The 5,851-nt window shown below is 43.9% G+C and overlaps 1 non-coding gene across 1 annotated transcript; it reads right to left on the bottom strand.

The window, feature by feature from the left end:
* Nucleotides 1-4,730: 4,730 nt before the first annotated feature.
* On the bottom strand, nucleotides 4,731-4,846 carry LOC140907978 (U5 spliceosomal RNA). Its single transcript, XR_012157690.1, has one exon. It is a non-coding gene; the product is annotated as a U5 spliceosomal RNA (small nuclear RNA).
* Nucleotides 4,847-5,851: the final 1,005 nt, after the last annotated feature.

Below are 5,851 nucleotides of genomic sequence, written 5' to 3'. Positions count from 1 at the left end.
CCATGATAACTAAATCTCTGGTCCTGGGGCCTGTTGCTCTGGGGGGGCCCTTGGTCCAGCAGTTGGGGCTGACTGCCCCCAGCAGCCCTGCTGCTCCTAGGCCCCAAGGACCACTCTCCTGATGGCCTCTGGGGATACTACAGCTCCAACAGTCCCCGGGGCTGCTCCTGAGACTGGTGCTCAGGCGCTCCCCAGGGCCAACCACACCAGCCTATGCTGAAACATCCCCGGAGCCTGCCACACTAGCCACTGCAGGAGTGGTCCCGGAGCCTGCTGCATCAGCCACTGATTGGGTGGCCCCAGGCAGCTGGCCTTGGGGAACAACTGAATGGCTGGCCCCAGGGCCACTACAGCAGCAGCCTGTGCAGGTGGCTCCTGGGCAGCCCCCAGGACTGCTTCTCAGGTGCTCCCAGGGGCCAGCTGCTTGAGCAGCCCTGGGGTCAGCCAGACCAGCTGCTGCAGCTGTGAAAGTCACAGAAGTCGTGAAAAGTCACGGAATCCGTGACTTCTGTGACAGAATTACAGCCTTAAGAATGAGCATAGGATGACATTTATGAATGTTTGTGCCACTTTTCACATTACATATAATAAAATTTGCTATTGCCGACTTGTGTACAAATTCAACACTTCATTTTACACATGTATTTACATACTAATGTAAGGACCAGATAGGCAGACCAGCTGCCGTCCAAACCTACAACGCAGTAACCAAACTCAGTGCCAAACCAATGAAAGGTCCATGTTGCTAAATGGCATGGCCAACTATTCCTGGGTGTCCACTGTCCTTCTGTTCTCCTTGGCCTTTCTGGTGTGTTTTATACACACAGGCTGCAACTGGACTGGAGTGGATGAATGCACAAGGTACTTTTGTCTGTTCCACGTGCTACTACTCATTGCTCCGACACTGCCTCTAGCAGGATTTGCAATCCCCAGTCCAAAGGGGTTCCTGGCCTGAGTCAGACTGATTTCAGAGTGGATGGCAAGAGGGGCTTGGGCTTAAACTTGAGTCAGAGCCCAGGCTTAGTGTTGTTTAGACAGACCCACAGGCTCCTGAAAAGACTCCAGTGTCAGAAGGCCAACTCCCTCCAAAATGACTAACAGCAACCATCATGTTCTGCCGTTCAAACACTCTCCTGTTTGTTCTGACCAGTGAGGTCGAACAAATCTGCCCCTGTTGCAGGAGCTTTAATAACATGCCAATGATTAAAGTGTGAGCACCTTTGATACTCTGTGCAGTCAAAAAAATTTATAGAGATAGACCAAAATTTCCAGTCCTCAGTAGGAACATAAGAATTGCTATTTTGGGTTTGACCAAGGATCCCTCTAGTCAAGTATCCTAACTCTAACAATAGTCAGTACCAGCTGCTTCAGAGGAAAACCTCTGCAAGTGCATGCAATATCTTTGGGGACTACATTGTATTAAGTGTATGAATGGTCTATATATCACTGTGGGCCAGGAATTCTATGCAACTCCAGGGTGGAGGGTTTGCATAGCTCCACCATGAACTAAAAACAGTGGGGGGTGATTAAAGTACATAAGAATGGCCCTACTGGGTCAGACCAAATGTCCATCTAGCGCAGTAGCTTGTCTTCCGACAGTGGCCAATGCTAGGTGCCCCAGGGGGAATGAACAAAACAGGTAATCAAGTGATCCATCCCGTCGCCCATTCCCAGCTTCTGGCAAACAGAGGCTAGGGACACCATCCCTGTCCATCCTGGCTAATAGCCATTGATGGGTCTATCCTCCATGAACAAATCTAGTTCTTTTTTGAACCCTGTTATAGTCTTGGCCTTCACAACATCTTCTGGCAAAGAGTTCCACAGACTGTGTATTGTGTGAAAAAACCTTTCTTTTGTGTGCTTTAAATCTGCTGCCTATTAATTTCACTTGGTGACGTGTAGTTCTTGTGTTATGAGAAGGAGTAAATAACACTTCCTTATTTACTTTCTCCACACTAGTCATGATTTTATAGACCTCAATCATATCCCCCCTTAGTCATCTCTTTTCCAAGCTGAAAAGTCCCAGTCTTATTAATCTCTCCTCAGAGAAGCTGTTCCATACACCTAATAATTTTTGTTGCCCTTTTCTGAACCATTTCCAATATATCTTTTTTGAGATGGAGCAACCACATCTGCATGCAGTATTCAAGATGTGGGCATACCATGGATTTATATAGAGGCAATATGATATTTTCTGTCTTATTATCTGTCCCTTTCTTAATCATTCCCAACATTCTGTTTGCTTTTTTGACTGTCGCTGCACACTGACTGGATGTTTTCAGAGAACTATCCACAGTGACTCCAAGATCTCTTTCTTGAGTGGTAACAGCTAATTTAGATCCCATCATTGTATATGTATAGTTGGGATTATTTTTTCCAATGTGCATTCCTGTGCTTTTATCAACATTGAATTTCATCTGCCATTTTGTTGCCCAGTCACACAGTTTTCTGAGATCCTTTTGTACCTCTTTGCAGTCTGCCTGGGACTTAACTATCTTGAGTATCATAGAATATCAGGGTTGGAAGGGACCCCAGAAGGTCATCTAGTCCAACCCCCTGCTCGAAGCAGGACCAATTCCCAGTTAAATCATCCCAGCCAGGGCTTTGTCAAGCCTGACCTTAAAAACCTCTAAGGAAGGAGATTCTACCACTTCCCTAGGTAACGCATTCCAGTGTTTCACCACCCTCTTAGTGAAAAAGTTTTTCCTAATATCCAATCTAAACCTCCCCCACTGCAACTTGAGACCATTACTCCTCGTTCTGTCATCTGCTACCATTGAGAACAGTCTAGAGCCATCCTCTTTGGAACCCCCTTTCAGGTAGTTGAAAGCAGCTATCAAATCCCCCCTCATTCTTCTCTTCTGCAGGCTAAACAATCCCAGCTCCCTCAGCCTCTCCTCATAACTCATGTGTTCCAGTCCCCTAATCATTTTTGTTGCCCTTCGCTGGACTCTCTCCAATTTATCCACATCCTTCTTGTAGTGTGGGGCCCAAAACTGGACACAGTACTCCAGATGAGGCCTCACCAATGTCGAATAGAGGGGAACGATCACGTCCCTCGATCTCCTCGCTATGCCCCTACTTATACATCCCAAAATGCCATTGGCCTTCTTGGCAACAAGGGCACACTGCTGACTCATATCCAGCTTCTTGTCCACTGTCACCCCTAGGTCCTTTTCCGCAGAACTGCTGCCTAGCCATTCGGTCCCTAGTCTGTAGCTGTGCATTGGGTTCTTCCGTCCTAAGTGCAGGACCCTGCACTTATCCTTATTGAACCTCATCAGATTTCTTTTGGCCCAATCCTCCAATTTGTCTAGGTCCTTCTGTATCCTATCCCTCCCCTCCAGCATATCTACCACTCCTCCCAGTTTAGTATCATCCGCAAATTTGCTTAGAGTGCAATCCACACCATCCTCCAGATCATTTATGAAGATATTGAACAAAACCGGCCCCAGGACCGACCCTTGGGGCACTCCACTTGATACCGGCTGCCAACTAGACATGGAGCCATTGATCACTACCCGTTGAGCCCGACAATCTAGCCAGCTTTCTACCCACCTTATAGTGCATTCATCCAGCCCATACTTCCTTAAATTGCTGACAAGATCTTGCTGAGTAGTTTTGTATCATCTGTAAATTTTGCCACCTCACTGTTTACCCCTTTTTCCAGATCATTTATGACTATGTTGAATACGATTGGTCCCAATACACACTCCTGGGGGACACCACTATTTACCTCTCTCCATTCTGAAAACTGACCATTTATTTCTACCTCTTGTTCCCTGTCTTTTAACCAGTTCTCAACCCATGAAAGGACCTTCCCTCTTATCCCACGACAACTTTATTTATGTAAGAGCCTTTGGTGAGGGACCTTGTCAAAGGCTTTCTGGAAACCTAAGTACACTATATCCACTGGGTCCCCCTTATGCACATGCTTGTTGACCCCCACAAAGAATTCTAGTAGATTGGTGAGGTATGATTTCCCTATACAGAAACCATATTGACTCTTCCGCAACAAATTATGTTCATCTGTGTGTCTGACGATTTTGCTCTTTACTATAGTTTCAACTAGTTTGCTCACTTCCGAAGTCAGGCTTGCTGGCCTGTAATTCCTGGGATCACTCCTGGGACCCTTTTTAAAAATTGGCGTCACATTAGCTATCCTCCAGTCATTGGGTACAGAAGCTGATTTAAATGATAGGTTACAGAGTACAGTTAATAGATCTGTAATTTCACATTTAAGTTCCTTGAGAACTCTTGGGTGAATACCATCTGGTCGTGGGGACTTATTATTACCTAAATTATCAATTTGTTTGTGAAACACTCGGGTTGTAAACACCTCCAGAGAGGTACCACCACCTGGGGGGACTCACATATACTGTTTCAAAATGTATTTTCCAGAAACAAACAGACAAAGACAGGGCTTTTGTTTTAAAAAAAACCCTGGGTTTAAAGTGACTCAGGGACTTCTTTCTGATCCAGCAAATGGGTAGGACCTAATGTCCAAGGGGGGCCCAACCCTTGCAGAAGGGTTGGAAAGACTTTGGTCTTCTAGGGCTCCATATGACTGAAGGTTTGGTAAACTTTTTGTATGTGTATAGAAACTTGTATTGTTTGTATATGTTTTATCTGTAATGCTTTTATCTTAAGTATAAACGTTCTTCCTTAGAAAGAGCTGTGTGGTAACTTGTAACTGCCAGCAATACACTGGGGGGGGGTGTTTTTTTAATTTCCTCACCAAAGTAAAGCCTTGAAAAATGGGACAGAAACTTATAAATGTTCCTCTCCACAGAAATCTTTAGTAAAAAGTGAAAGATTTATATGCTCTGAAAAGAAGCCTTCAGATACAGAGCAATGCATAGGATCTGGACTTTAGGCAGACTGGCTTCCTGTGGATATCCCAGTGTAAGGCAGGGAGCTGTGCAGCCTTAAAACCCCATGCAGCAGGGAGAGATACACAGTTGGCCACTCAGGAGAGTGTATGGCAGGGAGCCGGAAACCTCAAGTGGGTGCCCTCAAGGGACCATGGAGGGGGAATAGAAGTGCTGTTACCCTTAAACTGTGACAACATCTAAAGCAGGTAATTATACAATTTATTCCAAACCCCCTCAGTCAAAAGCTGCCTTGTGCCTTGAAGCATGAGGGTTTATATACCCTCTTAGATTTTGGAAGAAGGGGGGTTATTCTGGATATTTTCATTATCCGTATAAATGTCCAGTCCTTTAAAAAAAAAACCTGCTAAACCCAAAGTTAATCTCCTAAATCCTTATTTAAGCACCTAAAACAATTGTTATTTAGGTGTATAAATATGCATTTGGGAACATACTTCTGAGCACCAAATTTTACAGATTTTGCCCATAGCATTTATTTTACACTATTTACAAGATTAAAACATAATAGAGGAAACAAAAACTAATAGATTATATAGAATCTGCATCATTGCAAATCTAATGAATAGCCTCGTAATGCTAGCACAAACTTTTGTTACAAAGAAAAGAAATAAATTAGCAAAACTCACAAATGACCCTTGATAGAATTCAAGAGTGACCTCCTTACATACAAACTGGGTACCAGTACAGGAAATTTACATAAATCTAAACACTATGGATACACAAATAAAGCAGCCTAGCATAGACTAAAGCTAAAGCCTATACATCTACAATGAGATATAAAGATCTTCTAAACACTATGGATAAATATTTTGACTACATTGACTTTTTGTGAGCCCTACAATTTCTCTTTCAAGTATTTTTTTTTACTGATCATACCTTAGATAAAATTAAAATGTGTTAGTCTGAATTTTCTTTTAAGTGATCTTGCTTCCCAGACAAGATTGCCCAGGCTCACACAG

Source organism: Lepidochelys kempii, chromosome 2 (genome assembly GCF_965140285.1).
Source record: "Lepidochelys kempii isolate rLepKem1 chromosome 2, rLepKem1.hap1, whole genome shotgun sequence".
Classification (NCBI taxonomy): Eukaryota; Metazoa; Chordata; order Testudines; family Cheloniidae; genus Lepidochelys; species Lepidochelys kempii.
This window is presented reverse-complemented; position numbering and strand designations above follow the sequence as displayed.